Genomic DNA, 22,583 nt, shown 5'->3' with positions numbered 1-22,583 from the left:
ATGATTCATGAAAAAAATATTTTCTACTAAGTTACAAGTGTTTGAAGTGATCAGACTTACAAAAATCAGTCACCAGTCTTGTATCTCCTGTGTGCAGTGACAGGCTTTGATGCTGAATATAACCTGTAGTATTATCTCCTTTGAGTTGTGTAACTTTATCTCCATCCTGACTTATGAAAGATATGATTCTATCCTCTGTGAAGTGTCTCTTCACACTGGAGGAGGAGTCCCGCTCATCAGCGCTCACACTTTATTGATATATATGGAGAAAATAAAAATGCTGCTGTGTGATTTGTCAGTGATTGTGTTTGATGATTTCCTCTGTTGTGTCTAATAAGGTAACAGTGAGTGTCATTGGCAGCTGTGAGAGTCTCTCTCTCTTTAGGGGACTGACAGGAGCCAGTTTCTTCAGTGTGTTTGAGGGAGCAGAGGAGAAACTTGTGCTGCATTCTGAGCTGACGAGTGTGTGTCGAGCAGAAGATGAAGAGCTGTCTGATGCTGATGTTTCTGTGCTATCTGGTAAAACTCAGCACCTCTGGTAGGTACATAAAGAGGTACTTTATTCTTTCATATGAGCTGAAATCATTTACATGTAATGTTACACTTACATTGGTATATTTACTAGTTGTCTCCCTGTCGCTCATGTGTAGACAGTGTGAGTGTGAGGCTGGTGAATGGCAGTAAACCCTGTGCTGGAAGAGTGGAGGTTCTTCATGATGGTCAGTGGGGAACAGTGTGTCATAGGGACTGGGATATTGCTGATGCTGCAGTGGTGTGTAGAGAGATGGACTGTGGGACGGCTGTAAAAGCAACATATGACGCTCACTTTGGACAAGGATCAGGACCAATTTCAATGGCACATGTACACTGTAGTGGATCAGAGACTGCACTGAAAGACTGCAGATCACAGAGCCAATATGCAAAGTACTGTAATCATGGTGAAGATGCTGGTGTCGTCTGTTCAGGTAATCTTCCCCTCAACTTATCATATCACTCTTTCATAATTCTCACTCAAGCAATATAATGTTTCTGTATGCTGGTGAGGACAAACTTCATCAGTGTCAATTTTATGAAACATGCAATCTGTTTAATTATTTTGTTCATGATATTATATTTATCTCCCATTCCTTATTTTCTTATAATAAAATATAATGCAGAGAATCCCCACTAAATAGGCCTATGAAATGTCTTTTTTATTATTCACAGTCTGATTTGACAATCTTATTTACATTCTTTATTTAATGAAGATTAAAAAATTACAGATGAAAAATAAAATTACAGATAAAATAAGTGCAGATTAAATGAATTAATGAAATACAAAATGTCAAAATTTTATTAAGATTTTAGTGTTCCAGGTGAATAAATTTGCTTAATTAATTATATATCTTTATAATTCAAAAACTCAGAGCGAGGACTTCGACTTGTGGACGGGTTTCACCTGTGTTCTGGGAGAGTGGAGATGTTTCGTACAGAAGGATGGGGTTCAGTGTGTGACGCTGCCTTTGACCAGCAGGATGCAGAGGTTGTGTGTAGAGAGCTGGACTGTGGGGCTCCTGTACAGGTGCTGGGAGAAGATGCTTTTGGAAAAGGAAAGGGTCGAGTTTGGTCAGAGGAGATTCAGTGCAGAGGAAATGAGTCTCAAATAGACGACTGTTCACGATCCTCTTCACAGATACAAAGATGTTCCCATGACAATGATGTGGGAGTGATTTGTTCTGGTTAAGTATAAACATTTGGCATTTATTTAGATCAATTACATACCTAATATACTGATGTTGTGTTGCTCAATTATCTGGATTCTAGTTTCATGTTTCTCTGCACAGGTTACACTGATCTCAGACTGGTCAATGGAATAAACGGTTCAGACTCTTGTTCTGGAAGAGTGGAGCTTCGGTTCCTCAATGAATGGGGCTCAGTGTGTGATGCATGCTGGGATATGAGAGCTGCCAGTGTCCTCTGTAGACAGCTGAATTGTGGGATTGCTGTGTCTGTTGTGGGATCAGACTGGTTTGGAGAGGGAAGTGGTGAAATCTGGGCTGATGTGTTTGATTGTGACGGGAATGAAACAAAACTCTCAGAATGTTCCGTCTCTTCATGGAGTCGAGCTGAATGTTCTCATAGACGAGATGTTGGAGTCGTCTGCTCTGGTGAGCAAATTCACACCGTGATGATGTCATTAGTTTCAGATTAAAATGTAGTATACATTTTAGATAAATACTTAATGACAAATAAATACTCTCTCTAGAGAGTGAAGCTCATCTGAGGAACTGCAGCTCTCCACAAACTCTCAACTGCAGCTCCACACAACAGCTGTCAATCAAACACTTTGGTGAGAAAATCAACATCTGGGCAGATTCTTCAGTTGTTAGTGATCAATAATGTGTTTTTCTCTCTCTGAATATCAGGTCGCGGGTCCATCAGGCTGGTGGGTTCTGGGGGAGACTGTGCAGGGAGGCTGGAGGTTTTTCACAGCGGCTCATGGGGGACAGTGTGTGATGACTCCTGGGATATTAAAGATGCCCATGTGGTGTGCAGACAGCTGCAGTGTGGAGTGGCCCTCAGTAACCAGCAGGTACCAGCCTGGTTTGGTTCTGGTTCTGGACCCATATGGCTGGATGAGGTGGAGTGTGAGGGGAATGAGACGTCCCTGTGGAACTGCTCTTCTCCAGGCTGGGGGAAACATGACTGTCAACACAAGGAGGATGTAGGAGTCGTGTGCTCAGGTAAACAGCAAACAATAAGTTAAATAATAACGACAATATTTTAAATATTTCAATAGCCTATGTATGTGATTAGGTGTACTTATACACGTTAAACATACATCAAGTGTATATGTTAATACAAGTGCATTTTTCAAATCTAGACGAGATACTGTACTAAAATACTCTGACAAAGTTTTCTAAACTACTTGAGCTGCAGTATGACACTATGAATCTACAGCACTAACTGAAGATGTATTGACAAAGTTCGGGGGGAGCACGTTCAAATGATCTATCGGATAGATAGTTTTTTTTTCTGAAATAAGAAAAGCAAAGAATTTATAAAAGTGTGATCATATTCAAGGTCAAGGACATGACACTGCATCAGTTTCATTTTACTTTGTGTTATCAACTCTCTTTCCTTATCTCTGTGACCTGTCACTTGCTGTATGTGGATTTTCATTTAGAAAGATAATTTTAGAGTTCATCTCAATACCATATAATTGTAATGATTTTGTCAAGGAGGAGGGGAAATGAGGAATTCCATTTGAGCAGATTCAATAGACTGGAGATTAAGGTAAACTTTAAAAAAACAGCTTTGCAGACATAATCATCATAAACAAAGACAACAACCAACAACAAAAGACTAAACTGACAGGGATATAAAACGTAGACATAAGAAACTAAACTAAAGGTGAGGAATTAGTAACCATGGACAAAAAAAAAAGGACTTCTCAAATGGATGGATGATGAACATAATATATTTTTTATAGTTAAAAACAAGGTTTTCACTAAATTAAAATGACAATAATACATAAAATGCAAGAAGACATTGTATGATGTATTTCCATGTAATTTTGTAAACTACTGTACATTAAATTATTTTAAATTACATGTGGTAATTATAAAATATGAAATAAGCATGGTATGTTTGCACTACAATGCCTTCAAAAATAAAAACCATTTAGTCTTTAACAATGGTTCATAATGACATGAAGACTGATACAGTAATAGTCAGGGTCACTCTGAACAGGAATCCATTGAAAGACTGACCAAACCTCTTTAGGAAATGCACTTTGATTTTTGGGGTGAGTTTGCCTTTTCTCCAAAACCATACAATAAAATGACTTGAAAATAAATACAGTGATAGACAGGGTCACTCTGAACAGGAATCAAATGAAAGAATGAGCAAACATATAATATAATGATTTTTATGAGTGTTTGAAAATGGCACATGTTGTAAGTGCCAGAATGCACTGGTGATTGGGGTGATTTGGCCTTTACTTTTCTCCAAAACTATACAGTAAAATGACATGAAAATGATAACAGTAATAACCAGGGTCACTCTGAACAGGAATCAAGTGAAAGAATGAGCAAACCTATGAAGGAACACTTTTTATGAGTGTTTGAAAATGGGACATGGTGTAAGGTCTAGAATGCACTTTGATGATTGGGGTGTTTGTCTTTAATTTTCTCCAAAACTATACAGTAAAATTATTTGAAAATAAATACAGTGATAGTCAGGGTCACTCTGAACAGGAATCAAATGAAAGAATGAGCAAACATATAATATAATGATTTTTATGAGTGTTTGAAAATGGAACATGGTGTAATCGCTAGAATGCACTTCGATGATTGGGGTGAGTTTGTCTTTACTTTTTCTCCAAAACTATACAGTACAATTATTTGAAAATAAATACAGTAATAGTCAGGGTCACTCTGAACATGAATCAAATGAAAGAATGAGCAAACCTATGAAGGAACCCTTTTTATGAGTGTTTGAAAATGGAACATGGTGTAAGCGCTAGAATGCACTTCGATGATTGGGGTGTTTGTCTTTAATTTTCTCCAAAACTATACAGTAAAATTACTTATAAATAAATACAGTAATAGTCAGGGTCACTCTGAACATGAATCAAATGAAAGAATGAGCAAACCTATGAAGGAACCCTTTTTATGAGTGAAAATGGGACATGGTGTAAACGCTAGAATGCACTTTAATGATTGGGGTGTTTGTCTTTAATTTTCTCCAAAACTATACAGTAAAATTACTTATAAATAAATACAGAAATAGTCAGGGTCACTCTGAACATGAATCAAATGACAGAATGAGCAAACCTATGAAGGAACCCTTTTTATGAGTGTTTGAAAATGGGACATGGTGTAAGTGCTAGAATGCACTTTGGTGATTGGGGTGATTTGGCATTTACTTTTCTCTAAAACTATACAGTAAAATTATTTGAAAATAAATACAGTAATAGTCAGGGTCACTCTGAACGGGAATCAAATGAAAGAATGAGCAAACATATAATAGAATGATTTTTATAAGTGTTTGAAAATGGCACGTTGTAAGTGCTAGAATGCACTGGTGATTGGGGTGATTTGGCCTTTAGTTTTCTCCAAAACTATACAGTAAAATGACATGTAAATGATAACAGTAATAACCAGGGTCACTCTGAACAGGAATCAAGTGAAAGAATGAGCAAACCTATGAAGGAACACTTTTTATGAGTGTTTGAAAATGGGACATGGTGTAAGCGCTAGAATGCACTTTGATGATTGGGGTGAGTTTGTCTTTAATTTTCTCCAAAACTATACAGTAAAATTACTTATAAATAAATACAGTAATAGTCAGGGTCACTCTAAACATGAATCAAATGAAAGAATGAGCAAACCTATGAAGGAACACTTTTTATAAGTGTTTGAAAATGGGACATGGTGTAAGCGCTAGAATGCACTTTGATGATTGGGGTGAGTTTGTCTTTAATTTTCTCCAAAACTATACAGTAAAATTATTTGAAAATAAATACAGTAATAGTCAGGGCCACTCTGAACAGGAATCAAGTGAAAGAATGAGCAAACCTATGAAGGAACACTTTTTATAAGTGTTTGAAAATGGGATATGGTGTAAGTGCTAGAATGCACTTTGATAATGGGGTGAATTGGCCTTTACTTTTCTCCAAAACTATACAGTAGAAAATAAATACAGTAATAGTCAGCGTCACTCATATGAGTGTTTGAAAATGGGACATTATGTAAGTGCTAGAACGTAAAATAAAATGGCAAAACTGTGACCTTTTATATGTAAAATGGGTGTGTGTGTGTGTGCGTGTGTGTGTGTGTGTGTGTGTGTGTTTTTTGAGTATCATATTTCATACATCAGGAATGAATGTATATTTCGTAGATCTGGTTTGTATAGCTCATAGGCAATTCAATGAGAATTAACAGATTAAAAGGCACCAAAAGCCTGTTGTGTCATATTTGTCATTTACTTTAAAATATAAGTAAATAAATAAATAAACAAACATTAATACATGATGTATAATAATAAATGAATACTTTATATATACAAACATTAAAATCAGCAATAAAAATGCAAAACAATGAATGTATGATAACTAACATTAATAATTGAATTTACATAATTGTATTTAAATTATTATTTATAATAATTAACATTAATATGAACATGAATAAATTATGTAATAATTAATGTAAATCATATATAGGCCTACAATTATTAAAATAATTAAAAATAAACAAATATAAAAGTCATATCTTAAAAAAATCATGAAAATGTAAAAAAAAGAATGATGTATAATAATTAACATTAATATGAACATGAATAAATTATGTAATAATTAATGTAAATCATATATAGGCCTACAAACATTAAAATAATAAAGATTAAACACAATTAAAAGTCGTAATTAATACAAAAATCATGACATTTAATTATTTATGTCCTAATAAGATGGAAAATAGCAGAAAATGTGTCCGAAAATCAATTTTGGCCTCTTCCAGCACCCATACCGTAAGTACACAAATAGACGCGCATACTAAAAAAAATGTGCTTGACCGTGTATTTTCAACGCGCGGCCCACTTGACCGCAGTGCGGTGGCTGAGTAGTACCGGCGGTGGTTTGCCAAAAAAAATGAATGCTGTTTTACATTAATATTATGACACACAAAGCTTTGTTTACAAAAGAAATAATAGGTTAGCAATTAAATGTTATATCGCAGCCATGGAAAAGTTTGAATTCATGAGGAATGAGAGAGTTGTGCGTGAGCCCATAAATTTAAGCTTTTTCGGCTTTGAATTCTGGTTTGCAATCTGGTCATCCGATTATTAGCGAATTTAAAAATATTCCATTAGTTATTCCTTATAGAGAGCTTGAACCGTCTACTTTTAAACAAAACAATTCAAAACGAAAATAAACCGACTAGCATATGCATGTAATCCGTATGAAGTGTGCATTTCTCTCTATAGGCGCGTTCACTGCGAAGATGACGAGTCAGCATCGTCAACAACTAACTAACACTGACACAAAAAAACAAACACTTTATTAATAAACTATTCAAATGTCTCATTGCTATATTTGACACATTCATTACTTTTGCCGGCTCTTTGTGACAGCTGTTATGTGCGTTATTGGCAGCGTCACCCTCTGGTTACATGAACTCGTCACCAGAACATGGAGATTTTATTTTAGAGAATGATCACACAACAGACATTAGAACATTAGATATTCTATAATTAAATCAACTAATCGAATATTCAAAAATCGTAACTCATCCCTGCATGGAATCTCTTGTTTCTTTTCCCATATCTTCACTCGCGTCTCACCCATTTCCAAAGGCAGGGCTGGACTGGGACAAAAAATCGGCCCGGGCATTTTTGCCCAGACCGGCCCACTATATGATCATAAACACCACCCATCTTTGCACGCCCTTGATTATATGCATACCAACTCCTATTCATTAAAACCACTATATGCCATGTAATGAGTGAGTATAGGAACGAGTGAGAGTTAACACATGAAATAAGTCCAAATTTGATATTTATTAATACAGTTGAACTACTCCACAGTGGTGAATCCTAAAACAAGCTTTAAGCGGCTCGGCATAGCGATACAAGTGTTTCTTACAGGATTTTTGTTAAAACTATGGTGGTTGGATCTCGGTCCTTCTAGGGGGGTTCGGGGGCATGCTCCCCCGTGAGAAAATTTTGTGCATTTTAATGTTAAATTCATCAATCTGGTGCACTTTGAGAGTTCAAAATTAAAAGCTCCAACCCATATTCAGTGTGCAAATTAAACAAAGAAAAATTCAAACCTCTTTTAGTTACAGTGTCTACATTACACCTACTACATAATAATATTTATAATATTAATCCAATGACAGTAATGGCCATATTTTGTAAAACAAATGCACTAAAAAATAAAGGACACTTTCATAATTAGTGTTGTACCAATTTCTATACTTGAAAGAGATAAGCACATTATCTTTTATTTTGACGCAAACTGCATCAAGCTTTTATTTTGGCGGAAAACATGGTTTACAAATGCCTCTCATTAAATTTCTAGTGAATTGCGGTAATCGTCAACTATACAGATGTGGAAATAATCTACACTCATGACATAGCCTAGTTTTGAAAGTAGTTCTGCTTACCGCGGACTCTACACTCTCTCATCTCTCTCCTGATCCTCCGTCCTCATTATCCTCATCTGCCACAGGAGCTGATGAAGGTCAGAAAACATATATTTTGACACAGTTTACAGTGTCTGCTTTAAGGGCCTGGTTATATTTTTTCACGCTATTTATCTGCACATTCCTTGCGTTTCTTCTCTATCTATTTTGACAGATACACACTGACACTGCTGCACGCTCGCTCACTCGTTTAAAGTTGTGATTGGGCCAGCCCAGTGTCAATCAAGAAAAGAGCCAATGGGCCGCTGATCTACGTGTTTCATGGGCTGGTCTGTCAGAAAAAAAAAACTAACACTGACTTTGACCAATGCATTACACTGGCACAAACCCAGCGCCGCCAATTAAGCAAAACAAAACAAAACGAATGGGCCGCCGATGTACACATTTTATGGGCCGTTAAAAAAAAAAAAAGAGCATGAGATGTATCGGCCCAAAAAGCACGTCGGCCCACCGGGCAAATGCCCGGTATGCCCTATGGCCAGTCCAGCCATGTCCAAAGGGGATTATAAACGTTTCTTCCTTTGTTCGCTTTTAGGTCGATTATTTTCGTATTCTTTACTGTGTTAGGACAGATAGCCTACATTTTTACTTGTACGTCAAATTCTTTTTAACACAGTTTGTGCTTGTTATTAGACATATGATAATTGGTAAGGCGCGTCAAGTTCATTTGTAAAGCGCGTTTCACACGCGCGGGTGATTTTAGTTTGGCTTTCTCTGGCAGCGCGCAAACATAGCCTAAATGCCATATCAGTGGCTAAATGCCCTTGTGGAAGATATAATTCGCTCTTCATACCTTTTACAAGTAGAAAACATGAAGATATCAGAAAATAGATCGATGGTCTCTTTCCTGCTCGTGTCCCACATCCCGCTCAAAGAGCAGAGCGTCGTAGGCTGTATCACGCGTCTTTGTGTGGAAAATTTAACGGAAGTTTTTATGTATTTTTTTAGTGATATTTTTTCAGTATTTACTGATATTTACGGGTTTTTTTTTTTTTTTTTTTTTTTTTTTTTAAAACAACCCCCAGACCACCGCAACACCGCCGGTATTTGGGTCCATTACTACCGCGGTGGTAAAAAACTGCCACCGTCACAGCCCTATTTGTATCATGTGTTGACTTTTGATTCGATTTGTATCATATGTTTATGATTCTATCTCGACAAAATTGATAAAAATAAATATTAATAAATAAAAAAAACTTGTTGTTAACAATGGTGTTGGGGGTACTCCGGAAGATCTATAATGTCTCAGGGGGTACATGCCTGTTAAAAGTTTGGGAACCACTGATCTATCCAATCAGCATTAAACGGGGCCTATAAATACGTAGCCGACTCGTCTATGTTCCTCGACAGTGTTTTCTGCATCCCTCCACCACCCCGTCTCCACATACTCGCCTGGTTAATCCTAACCAGAGATACAGGGGGAGTACTGTGGGTTCGGGACACATTCTGAGCTCAGAGCTCTCCCTCGGACAGCACGCCACATACGCATACGCTTTTACTCTATCTAATCATTTGTTACTTGTAAAACACAGAGTGCCACAAATGTAGTCTGATTTCCGAACAAATAACTCTAATGGTTTGGTTCTTTTTAGTGAATGAAAGCCATAAATCTTACAACTACTGACTGGATCAGAAGACAAAGTGTAAATAAAGAAACACATTATTGGTTAGTATTACAGTTGTTATGTTGTAACCGATGTGGCTCGGGTTAAATGAATCACTGTGGTACGTCTGGTCAGGACGCAAGGAAGATGCACTTAGGTTTCGTTGAGTATTTATTGGGTGTACTTGTATGTGTGTGGTTCTATAAGACAAATAGAAACCAATATCAATACTTAACATTCATAAAATAATTGTTAATCAATAACAAAGACATTTCAATAGTTAGAAAGCATTCGAACATATCCAGAAGTCATATTATTCACTTTTGTTATCTTATCTGACTTTAGTCAGACTGGGGATCGAACCCCTGGCCGTTGCGTTAATGACGTCACATCGACAGCGCGTGCAAACAGAATGACGAAGCACTTTTCTGGTCATACTCGGCAATATCAACAAATAATATAAATATACCCAAATGAAAGGCTATTAAAATAATGCTTGATATAAACAACAAGAACGTACTGTGTAAACAAGTATTAACATGCAATAAGATAATATGCAGATCGATCGGCCGTACAGACTACTTTAATTAGGCCTATTTAACCTAACAAACAGAACTATGTTGATAACTTATAAACCACAAAATGTAACACGATCTATAAACATAGAAACTTACTTTTAGATGCACGCACACGATTAATAACACCGCTTTCTGATATGAGGCAATCTCTCGTGAGCTCCGCAATCCACACTCTACGGATTCATAACAACAACTAATGCACTTCCTTTCCAGCATATTCCAATTACTCCGTTATTCCACAGGGGGGCGTTCACAGTCCATAGTCATTGAATCTGCCAACTCTCAATATGAAAACCCTACTAATATAAATCTATTACCTGAAGTGCTAAATACAAACCCTTTGTAACAGCCGCCCCCAAATTTGCATAGTCAAATTTGCTTATTTAGAAGGGCTTGAAACTACATCTGTGTCTGGGAGTGCCGGTAGTTTGATGAGGCGTGCTACAGGTCTGATATATGTTCTGTCTTTAATTTTCACCTCAGCTGTTCTGATTCGTCCATCAGTCCCGGGGAAAACATTAGTGATTCTTCCTACCGGCCAGAGTGCTCTGGGTAACTGTGGATCCACAATCATAACAATCATGTCCAACTGCAACTGGTCTTTGTCCCTCTGCCATTTTGCACGGGTTTGTAGGTTTGGCAGGTAGTACTTTGTGAAGTGTGTCCAGAACTGATCGGCAAGTACTTGAGAGTGTCTCCATCTACGGCGGCTTAAGAGTTCTGTTTCATGATAAACGGTCTGTGGGAGTGATGGATCCAGCCGCCCCATGAGAAGAAGGTTTGGAGTCACCGGGTTGGGGTCAGCAATATCTGTGGAAATGTAACCCAGAGGTTTAGAATTCAGAATTCCTTCTATTTCAGTGAGAACCGTGTTCAGTACCTCCTCAGTCGTACTTTGCCCTTGTAAAGTGGCATACAGTGCAGACTTAATTGATCTTATCTCACGTTCCCAAACTCCTCCAAAATGGGGACTACTGGGAGGATTAAATCTGAATTGTATTTGCTGTTTGGCCAACTTTGTCTGCAGGGTATGACCCAATGATTTGAATGACTCTTGGAGCTCTCTTTCGCCACCTTTAAAGTTTGTGCCTTGATCTGATAGTAATTCTGAAGGTTTTCCTCGGCGTGATGTAAAGCGTCTTAGAGCCATCAGGAATGAGTCAGTATCAAGGCTGCTTAAAAGGTCGATGTGGACAGCACGAGTAGTCAGGCATTTAAACAAGATGCCCCAACGTTTCTCACATCGTCTACCTATTTTAACTGTAAATGGTCCAAAACAGTCCATTCCAGTAGAGAAGAATGGGGGTTTGAATATTTGCAGTCTGGCCTGAGGGAGATCTGCCATTCGAGGCACTGTCGGTTTAGCTCGCCACCTTTGACAGTCTGGGCAGGAGTATTGCTGCCGTTTAACAGCTTCTCTACCGCGTAAAATCCAATATTTACGGCGGATCTCTGCAAAGACCCGTTCAGAACCAGGGTGATGAAGCTCTTTATCAATGTCCTGAATGAGTAGTTGAGTTATTTTGTGGGATGGATCTAGGACAACTGGGTGGATAACATCTGCATCCAGTTGTTGACTGCGGCGAAGTCGCCCACCAACTCGAATAAGGCCCACTGTGTGGTCATACTCAGGTGCCAAAGTTATTAGGCGGCTAGAATATGGTACTGGTTTACCTTCCACTAGACAGTGGAGGTCCTCAGGGAAGCTATCATATTGAACTTTCTTCAGAATGTCTCTTTCTGCTAATTGATGATCCTCAGCTGAGGGATCCCCTTCTTTACCTGCCACCTCCTGGCGTAGAAGTGCTGCAGCTTCCACTAAAGCTTTAAAACTGCTGAACTGTTGTGGGTCAGGCAAGGACTGAACATCAGCAACTGTTACGTGACTACAGAAAGTAGTCTTCTTCAGTTCAGCAGGATTGTCAAATGTACTTATGTTGGGAATCATCGGCCAGCAGCTGGGTGAGTGCAGGAGAAATTCTGGTCCTTGACTCCATAATTTGTCTGTAGATAGCTCTTTTAGAGTCTTCCCATGAGTGATGTAGTCAGCTGGATTGTTGGTGGATTCCACATACCGCCATGTGTGAGCACTTGTGAGTTCTTGTATTTCAGCAATTCTGGTTCCCACAAATACTTTATAGCGACAGGATTCTGACTGAAGCCATGTCAGGACTGTAGTGGAGTCGGTCCAGAGTACGAAGGATTCAATGTTCAGGGTGAGCTCTTTAGCTAATAATGAAGCTAACTGCGCACCCGTAAGAGCTGCACACAGTTCCAATCTAGGCACAGATAACTGGCGTTTAGGGGCTACTCTTGACCTGGCTGTGAGAAAAGCTACCTCGACACTTCCCCTTGCCTCCTCTGTGCGCAAGTATGCTACGGACCCATAGGCCCGTTCGGAGGCGTCACTGAAGATATGTACTTGCCGACTACAATTAAGAGAGTCCATCTGGGAGCTCACATAGCAGCGAGGTAATTTGATTTGAGTTAGATGTGGCAGTTCTCTTTGCCAATCATACCATGTTTCAAGAATGTCATTTGGCAGTAGTGGGTCATCCCACTCTCTCTGTTTCGCCCACAGACTCTGTATAAGTATCTTGGCCCGAGTGATATAGGGAACAAGGAACCCAAGGGGGTCATACTGGCTCGCTACTACCTTGTATATATTTCTCATTGTGGGGGTTGAACAGTTAGCAAGGCGGCTTTGGTATCCAAGAGTATCAGATTGACACATCCAACGCAATCCTAATGCAAGTTCTTGAGGATCTGATTCGGTTTGGTTAAGCCAAAGCTCACTGCTTTCAGATCTGGCTTCCTTTGGCAGATGATTGATGACATTAGGTGAATTGCATGCCCATTGTCGTAGTTCAAATCCTCCTTCTGCTAACAGATTCCTCAGTGTGTTCACTAGCCCTTTAGCCTCCTCAAATGTAGCGACACTCTGTAGACAGTTATCTACATAGAAACATCTTTCGATAGAGTGTCGGACATTGTCTCCTGGCTCACTGTGGTCAATTACGTGCTTCTGTAGTGCGTATGTGGCACAACACGGACTACACGTTGTTCCAAATGGGAGCACTTGCCACTCGTAGATGCTTGGGAGTTCCTCTCTGTTCTGATCACGCCATAGGAATCGGAGGAGGGGCTTGTCCTCTGGTAGTAGTCTCACTTGATGGAACATGCCCTTTATATCACTACTAAAGGCTACTGCATGCTCCCGGAATCGTAGCAGTACCCCGAGCAAGGAGGACCCCAGAGTCGGTCCAGGCAGAAGCAGATCATTCAGGTTTTCACCTCTGTATGAGAAAGAACAATTGAAAACAACTCTGTTTTTTTCATTATGCCTCACCATGTGGTGGGGGATAAACCATGATTCTTCTTCCCCAGTAAGTTTCTGCTCTGGTATCGCAACCACATAGCCTGCCTGTACCAGTCTCTGAATTTCAGCTCTGTAAGCCTCTGACTTCACAGGATCCCTAGCCAGGCGATTCTCTGTGCTGCGAAGATTAGGCATTACAGATTGCTTTGTGGCATGTAATTTTGGCATATTCTTAACTCTTAAAAGGGGCGTAGCATAGCGTTGGGTCCCATTTATATCAACTCGGGTTGTCTTTGCCTCTAGTAGGTCGATGGCGGCTTGATCTTGTTTGGATCTGGTGGCAAGTTTCTCGCTCCTGTAGGGAAGTACATCGAGTTGCCACAGTTTCTCAACATGTCTGAACAGCTCATTCGAAGGGGAGCGAAATGATATGTTAAGACATTGTTGGGTGAGAAGTGGATGTTGCACAAGCTTAGCAGGGCCTTGGACTGTCCAGCCTAGTCTCGTCTTCACTGCTGCTGGTCCACCAGGAGGACCCAAGCGTACAGGCTCAATCGGGGTAACTAAGTGGGGATAGTCAGAGCCGATTAATAAGAGGGGCCGAACACTGTCATAGGAAGGGATTGGCAACCCTCTGAGGTGTCTATATTTATTCTGTAAGGTTGCAGCTGGACATGTGTGTTCGGCTAGCCCCAATTGGTCTGCAGTAAACGCCTTGTGTATCTTAAACACTCTTTGAGGCTGACAGGCTGGAGAGATGGTGAAAGACACTGAAGCACCATGTATGACTCTCATGTCCTGTCTAACAGTTCTAAGAGTAAGGTCTTCTGGTTTGCCATATAGCTTCAGTTTCTGAGCAGCTGCTTGCAAAAGGATGGTGCGTTCTGAGCCATCGTCCAAAATGGCAAATGTCTCAAGGGCATGTTCTCCATTCCGAAGGATTACCTTTGTGATCTTTAACAGGACCTGACTGCAGCCTAATGTTCGGTCTAGGTACAGGACCTCATTGGTGTTGTTAACAAGACAAGTGTTTTCATTGACTGGTCTCTCATTCAACTTATGAAGTGCCTCGAGATGTTTGCCCTTACATACCTTACAGATGGTTTTCAAACGGCACTGCGCTGCCTGATGGGATCGACCACAACGCCAGCATCTCTTATTGGTTTTCACCCAGTTTGTTTTCTGTTCTTTGGTGAGCTGGCTGAAATTATGACACTGATTCAAAAAATGCTGGGTATTTGTGCAGTAGGGGCAGAACATTTTTGGTTTGTCCTGAGTTTTAGCCACACTCGAACTGGATCCTTCTGCAGATGTGGTATTGAGAGCAGGCTCTGCACTGTGGAATATAGCCGTTTTCTTGGTGGGCTTAAAGTCTCTGCGTCTATCCCTTTTCTGGGTAGTTTGCTCCTTTCTGTCCCCGCCATGCAACTCGAAACCACTTTCCTGTATTTTTAGCTCATATTCAAGCCAGTCCGCAAAGTGTAAAAGAGTAGGAATGCGAACATTTAAGGGGTACATGTACCTTTTGAACTCAGCTCGCAATTCGTGGGGCAGCTTCGACATCAGTCTGGTTACGTGTGAACCGCACTGGAGCTCAACACTGCCGCTATCCCCCAGTTGGTCCAGCATGCCTACTAATGCTCTGACTTTCAATGCAAACCTTTTGAATCCACTAGCATCATAACTATGGATAGTGGGGTCATCCATTAAATCAGCAATCCGCCGCAAGGCTAATTGGTGAGGTTGCCCATATTGCTCAGCAAGAGTTGCCATGGTATCTGAATAGGGCCTACTGGAATTGATATAAGAGTCTGCAATGAGAAGAGCGTCCTCAAACTTCAAGTGTTCTAAGAGAATTTGATATTTAAATCTCTCTGTCACATCCTCAGGTAGAAGATTGTCTAATGAGACCTTCAGTCGTGCAAATTCCCGTGGGTCTCCCTTGGTGAAGTCAGGGATTGTAGGTGTAGGGCCTCGGTATACCTTCTCTTGCTGAGTGTTGTTAGGATGCTGTCCTGTGTCTCTATAGAATGGCATGCTGGCAGTAGGTGCTGTTTGGGGATGCCTGGGCTGTGAATAGTAATGCGCCCTCTGTGGTGGAGTCCTTGCCATAGGGTACCTCTCGGGTTCATAGTACTCAGGTGTTGATACGCAGGAGGGATATTGCCCTCTATTCCCTAATTTCTGCATGCTAGTGGATATTTCCTCCACCAAATCTGATATGTTGTGTCTAGGAGGTGGTGGTGGTATATCCACTGTGGAGGGAAAGATGTCATCATCCACTACTGGAGGAGGTGGCAGTGGCCAGTCTTCATATTCTGTTAAAGGGGCTTGCCTTGATGATAACCGGGCTCTGTCATATGGCAAAGGCACTGCTCTTTGGTGGGTTGAGGAGGCTCTGTTAATAACCATTTGATGTTGCATATCTAGAACTGTAGATTGAAGTTGTTGATTTTCTTGTTTAAGCTGCTGCATCATTTTCAGAATCTCTGATACATCCTCCGTTGTAACTGGTTGCAATACAGGTGTGCTTTCATATCTTGTCCCAGTGGGTGGTGAACGACTTATAGCTCTCCGGTCTGCCCACATGGCCTCGTCGCTCGATGACTGATACGTGAGAGGGGTCATCTCGGCTACCCTTTCAGTGTGACTTGCCTGTAACTCTCTGGGATGAAGGAATGTAGCAGCAGCTTGGGTCTGTTGGTCGTAATGCGGGAGAGAAACCTCATAATCCTCCAACCAGGCTGGAGGCTGTGTTCGCCGCTTAGGACGCACGTCAGCAGGCCGTCCTTCTCTGGTCGTCTTGTCTGAAAACATCTTCGACACATCCACAGCAATTACCGTTCTCCGGCTCGAAGGACCAATTTGTTATGTTGTAACCGATGTGGCTCGGGTTAAATGAATCACTGTGGTACGTCTGGTCAGGACGCAAGGAAGATGCACTTAGGTTTCGTTGAGTATTTATTGGGTGTACTTGTATGTGTGTGGTTCTATAAGACAAATAGAAACCAATATCAATACTTAACATTCATAAAATAATTGTTAATCAATAACAAAGACATTTCAATAGTTAGAAAGCATTCGAACATATCCAGAAGTCATATTATTCACTTTTGTTATCTTATCTGACTTTAGTCAGACTGGGGATCGAACCCCTGGCCGTTGCGTTAATGACGTCACATCGACAGCGCGTGCAAACAGAATGACGAAGCACTTTTCTGGTCATACTCGGCAATATCAACAAATAATATAAATATACCCAAATGAAAGGCTATTAAAATAATGCTTGATATAAACAACAAGAACGTACTGTGTAAACAAGTATTAACATGCAATAAGATAATATGCAGATCGATCGGCCGTACAGACTACTTTAATTAGGCCTATTTAACCTAACAAACAGAACTATGTTGATAACTTATAAACCACAAAATGTAACACGATCTATAAACATAGAAACTTACTTTTAGATGCACGCACACGATTAATAACACCGCTTTCTGATATGAGGCAATCTCTCGTGAGCTCCGCAATCCACACTCTACGGATTCATAACAACAACTAATGCACTTCCTTTCCAGCATATTCCAATTACTCCGTTATTCCACAGGGGGGCGTTCACAGTCCATAGTCATTGAATCTGCCAACTCTCAATATGAAAACCCTACTAATATAAATCTATTACCTGAAGTGCTAAATACAAACCCTTTGTAACAACAGTTTTGCTTCAAATACACTAAAAGTGGTATTTGAGCCCACTTAGCGTAAGCATTCACACCAAGTCTGCAAAACTGCAGTCACATTATCTGCTTTACACTCAGTTTGCATTTGTAAAACAAACTTTTTGCAAAATGCTTAACACAGTTCTCATTATTCAAAACTAGTGTTTCTTGTGTTATTTTAGAAAACACTGCCATTTAAATCCCACAATCATTTTCCAATTACCGACACCCAATGATCAGGTGTGAAAACATAAATTGATCACTTGGGATTTAAAACGCAATGTTTTTTCAGAAAGAAAGAAATTATTTTTAACCTCTTGCATTTCTTTTTATAGTGTAAATATACCTAATCTGATCACTTAGAAATCAAAACTCAATTTCTGAGAAACAAATTATCTTTTAACCCTTGGATTTCTGTTTATTTTGTAAATATATACTGAATAAGTCAGTTCACATTTATTACTGTAGCACTTTATAATACAGATTGTTTCAAAGAAGCTTCACAATTGTAACACATTTAAATTCTGCTGTAAAGCAGTTCTAACAAGCCAATAGTGTCATTATTCAGCTCAAGTCAGTTCAGTTCAATAACTGTAAAGTTTATCGATTGAGTATACATACTGTATATACAGTATTTGTGCACATATATGAAAGAAGCTTCACAATTGTAACAAGTTCAATAACTGTAAAGTGTATCGATTGAGCATGCTGTATATACAGTATTTGTGCATATACATGTAAGTGTGATAAACTCCTGTACACTCCACTGCACTGAACAAGCAAAAGATACTATAGTTTTTTGTTTTATATTTTTCACATCGACTGCTTGCAGTTTTGCAGACTTGGTCTGAAGATTAGGTTTATGAGTGGATGGTTACACTAAGTGGGCCTCAAGTACAAAGTGTGTAAAACAATAAAAAAAAAAACTGTAATATAGATTTGAGTGAAGTGTTTGCTTTTGCAAGAGATGTGTGATGTTTTACATCTTTGGTTCATGTTTTGTGGTTTTGTGAGTTTAAAAAAATTAAGTTTCAGAAATGTTGTGCAAGCAATTAAAAAAAAAACTAGTGTTTTATATATTTATACACTAATGCATGAAATATGTTTCCACATTTTTGGTTTTAGTGTCCTCCATTTTATATATGTAAAGTAGAGACCAATTATTTCACTGTATGCCTCCTTATAAAAAGACAGTGAGAAGACATTATAGAGTTCATTGTTTTAAATGCATTGATTCTCAATCTCATCCTTTTCCATCTAGAGTTTAAAGAGATCAGGTTAACTGAGGGCTGTGAAGGGAATGTGGAGGTTTTCTACAATGGATCCTGGGGTAATGTGTGTTACAACCAGATGAACAGAGACACAGCGAGTCTGATCTGTCAAGAGCTGAACTGTGGAAGATCTGGCAGTGAACCCGATTATTCAGAGGGACTGAAGTCTCATAATTGGCTTGATTATTTAAAATGTCGACGTCATGATTCCACTCTATGGCAGTGTCCATCTTCACCCTGGGGACAGAATGACTGTGATAATGAAGTGGCCAAGATCACCTGCTCAGGTAAGATGATATTTAACTGATTTAAGATAGTTGGAAAACATCATGTTTGTTTCATTATAATTATTATTAATATTTATAATTTTTCTGTTCAGTATTTAGTTAAATTTTAACGTTTTAATTTTAGAGGAGCAGACTCGTGAATCTCCTCGGAGTCGTCTGACATGTTCTACCTCAGAATCTCCTCACCAGAGACAGTGTTCAGGTAAAATAATTATAAGGATGTATTTTCTTTATTCACAGTATCTTGAATTATTAATATCTGAGCACTTGTACACTGAATCCACATTCCACATTCATAATTTGTCACAACTTTAAATAGTCATAAAATGCATTGTAAATGTATTGCTGGTCAGTGATGTTGCTGTGTGTGATTTAGATCATGTTCCTCTCAGACTGAGTGGAGGTTTGGGCCGGTGCTCTGGGAGGCTGGAGGTGTATCATAACGCTGTGTGGGGTTCAGTCTGTGCTGATCTGTGGGACATCAGCGATGCTCAGGTGGTCTGCAGGCAGCTGGGTTGTGGAGCAGCACTGAGGGCTGATGGGAATTCAGTCTTTGGTGCTGGTGAAGGTGTTGTGTGGCTGAACAGAGTCGAGTGCAGAGGGAATGAGATTCACCTGTGGGACTGTCCTCTCTCCCTGAAGAACCACACTGACTGCTCCCACAAAGAGCACGCTGGACTCACCTGTGCAAGTCAGAGCAAAACACTGAACAATATTAGTCATTTTCACATCATTTTAGTGCTACTAACTGTGTATTTGCATGATTTTTAATCTGTCTGTGTCCGTTTTGTCAGATTTGTCAGATTTGTCAGTGTCCACTACTCCTGCCACAACAACATCAGCTTCTCCTCCAGTTTCTCAGACAGTGCGCTCAACATCAGTCACTCCTCCACAAACTCCTCCAGTGTCTCTCCCTGTGCTTGTGGTTGTACTGGGAGTTTTGCTCTTACTGCTCTTAGTGCCACTGCTTATACTGATTCAGCAGAACAGAGTGATGAGGAGAGGTAGGAGAGATCCAGAGACTGTCATATTGTGTGTTATTCAGTGTGTGATCAGTCATGTGTTGTGAACTGACAGCAGGTTTGTCTGTCTACACTCACAGCTCTCTCTAAGAGGAGACACAGGACGACGACTGAGGCCGTTTATGAGGAGATTCATCACAGACACAATCACTTCACTCAGAGAGGTGAGACATATTTAATATGAAACTTATTTAATATGATTAATAAGAGAGTCTGTCAGACACTTGATGTTCATCTATTATTAGTCCTGTTAAACCTCCGGCTTTAAACCAGAAAATTCCTCACAGAAAACCACAGAGCTGCAGGTGCATGTTTATGTGTGTGTGTGAGTGTGTGTGTGTGTGTGTGTGTGTGTGTGTGTGTGTGTGTGTGTGTGTGTGTGTTTCTTCCTGTATGTATTTTTAGAGGGTAATAAGGAGCGGTTCAAATTTTTATACGTGTGTGTTTGTGTGTATTTGTCTCTTCCTGTGTGTATTTCTGGAAGGCAGTGAGGAATGGGTTCATGTGAGGATACATGTGTGTTTGCTAATAGGCCTAACAGAAAACAAACAGAAAAAAAATATGGGATTTCTGCCTCTAATGTTTTTTGATCCAATGGAAATGAGGATTCAGTCTGTTTGTGATGATGAACATGTTCCTCACTGTTTTTCTCTCCTTTAACAGGAAGTCTCATCTCTGAAGAACTGCATTCTGGGTATGAAGATGCTGATGAGCTTCTCTCAGGTTAGACAGCAGAAGCGCATATTCATTCCACTCAAAATACTTTTTCATTGAATTAAACCTAAATAAATAAACGTAATTAACAAATTCTATTAAATATTTGACTAATGACTCAATACCCTTTAAACGCTGCTGTTTATTAATATATTAAAATTCTGTTTTCCATTTTAGCAAAAGATTTCAAGACTGTATATTATGATGATGTCACCAACAACAGTGGCCTGAAAGGTCAGTGACCTTTTTAATTGATCACATGATTTATTACCAGATGATTAATAACTTAATGGTCTCATGACCTGCAACAAGAACATATTTTGGCTTTTGTATCCAATCATATTCTGTGTTGATGCAGAAGAGATGAAGGAAATCACACCGGGATACTATGATGATGTCATCACTGATGGACTGAAACCAGATCGTGAGACAGGTGTCGTTCTGTTATTCTATAACAGCATATTGAAATACTTCAGTATATTAAAGTTATTTCTGTATATTAACGGATAAAAAAAAAAAGTTTTGAATGTCATTAAAGTTTGTGATGAATGTGTGATTTTGTAGAAGACACTCCTGAGAGCTATGATGATATCATCACCAGTGGACAGAACTCTTTCATCAAAAAAGGTGTTTTTTTAATTGATTTTTTAAAAGATATATTCCTTTAAAATCAACCTCATAACTGATAATATTTTAAAATTACTGTCTTAATGTTTTTTGACTTCTATTTAACTTTTTGGGCTTATATTTGCACGTTTAGTTAACATGCTAGAGAATTATGATGATGTCATCATTAATGGACAGAGCTCGCAAATAGGTGGGTTGAACAGAACTACATTTTATTATCAGCCTTACATGTTTACATGAGTATTAGACATGAGCTTTGTGTAATCAAGTCACTTAAAGGGAAAAGGGATTCAGGGATTCAAATAAGATAAAGATGTGTCCCAATTCAGAGGCTGCATCCTTTGAAGGCCCGAAGGTCAAAACGAGTGTTGTTAAATGGGACGGTCTACGGGGGATTGTTCTTGTCGCCTAGCAACTGTGACAGAGATGATGAGGGACAGTAACGTTTGTACTGGACTTAGTTTTATTAAGTTATATTAAACTGTCCGAAACCAAAACAGGGTTCACAAACTGTCTAAATATGTTCACCATGGTCCATTTCTATATATAATAAAGAGTATAAACTATATATAATCACATCTTAGTAAGATATACTAAGTCAAAATTTGAACCGCTTTAAAGTTTTTTATTTTTACATTTGTATCTTTAGATATTTGAGTAAGCTGAAACCCAATACTTGCATTTTTAAAGTGTAATTCAGCAATTTTCTATAATATAATCCTGTCGTCACCGGAGAGCAATGAATTCTGGGTAGGCAAGGCCGCGGAGGATCCGTCTGTTGTATCCTTCATTTCACAGGAAACAAAGGCACATCTGGAGGCCGCATTTGAAGGAGGCTTTGAATTGGGACAGTTTTCGTCGCGCTACGGTGACGCAGTCGGCCTTCATATGATGCAGACTCTGAATCGGGACGCAGTTTAAGTGTTTTATATTCTGATGTTTTTTATGTCATTCTTGATCAGAGGGAGTTCAGGAGGACTATGATGATGTGATGAGTGTGAGTGAAGATGTGAGAAACCTGTTAGGTAAGTTATTAAGTTATTGTTAGTATGTTTTCCAGATTCATAGACTTAATTTAAAATTTTAATCTGATTACAACATGAATTAAGATTTTGTTTTTAATAACAGATTATGATGATGTGGAGGAGGAGGAGGAGTCAAAAAAAGAAGGAGGGCCATTCGGCTCAATGACCGCGCCGGTTCAAGAAATTTGAAAACGTAAAAGTTTGAGTGAAATTGCTTTTGATATA

At 39.2% G+C, this 22,583-nt stretch overlaps 1 long non-coding RNA gene and 1 pseudogene across 2 annotated transcripts in view; both read left to right on the top strand.

Annotated features, from left to right (window-relative positions):
* Window positions 1-222: 222 nt before the first annotated feature.
* LOC311289140 (scavenger receptor cysteine-rich type 1 protein M130-like) overlaps window positions 223-22,583 on the top strand; it is a 33,474-nt pseudogene continuing 11,113 nt past the window's right edge. The window contains exons 1-13 of the transcript in view: window positions 223-538; window positions 651-965; window positions 1,407-1,718; window positions 1,824-2,147; window positions 2,246-2,329; window positions 2,406-2,723; window positions 15,925-16,059; window positions 18,674-18,970; window positions 19,095-19,172; window positions 19,347-19,661; window positions 19,765-19,974; window positions 21,065-21,130; window positions 21,271-21,333. The product of the transcript in view is annotated as a scavenger receptor cysteine-rich type 1 protein M130-like (transcript). The remainder of the gene's footprint in view (window positions 539-650; window positions 966-1,406; window positions 1,719-1,823; window positions 2,148-2,245; window positions 2,330-2,405; window positions 2,724-15,924; window positions 16,060-18,673; window positions 18,971-19,094; window positions 19,173-19,346; window positions 19,662-19,764; window positions 19,975-21,064; window positions 21,131-21,270; window positions 21,334-22,583) is intronic.
* LOC311288808 lies at window positions 20,089-20,941 on the top strand. Its single transcript, XR_014627007.1, has 3 exons — window positions 20,089-20,156; window positions 20,660-20,715; window positions 20,884-20,941. It is a non-coding gene; the product is annotated as an uncharacterized lncRNA (long non-coding RNA).

The sequence above is a fragment of the Rutilus rutilus genome, assembly GCF_951802725.1.
Source record: "Rutilus rutilus genome assembly, chromosome: 4".
Taxonomy (NCBI): domain Eukaryota; kingdom Metazoa; phylum Chordata; class Actinopteri; order Cypriniformes; family Leuciscidae; genus Rutilus; species Rutilus rutilus.
The sequence above is the reverse complement of the archived record's forward strand: the minus strand, read 5'-3'. Positions and strand labels throughout refer to the sequence as shown.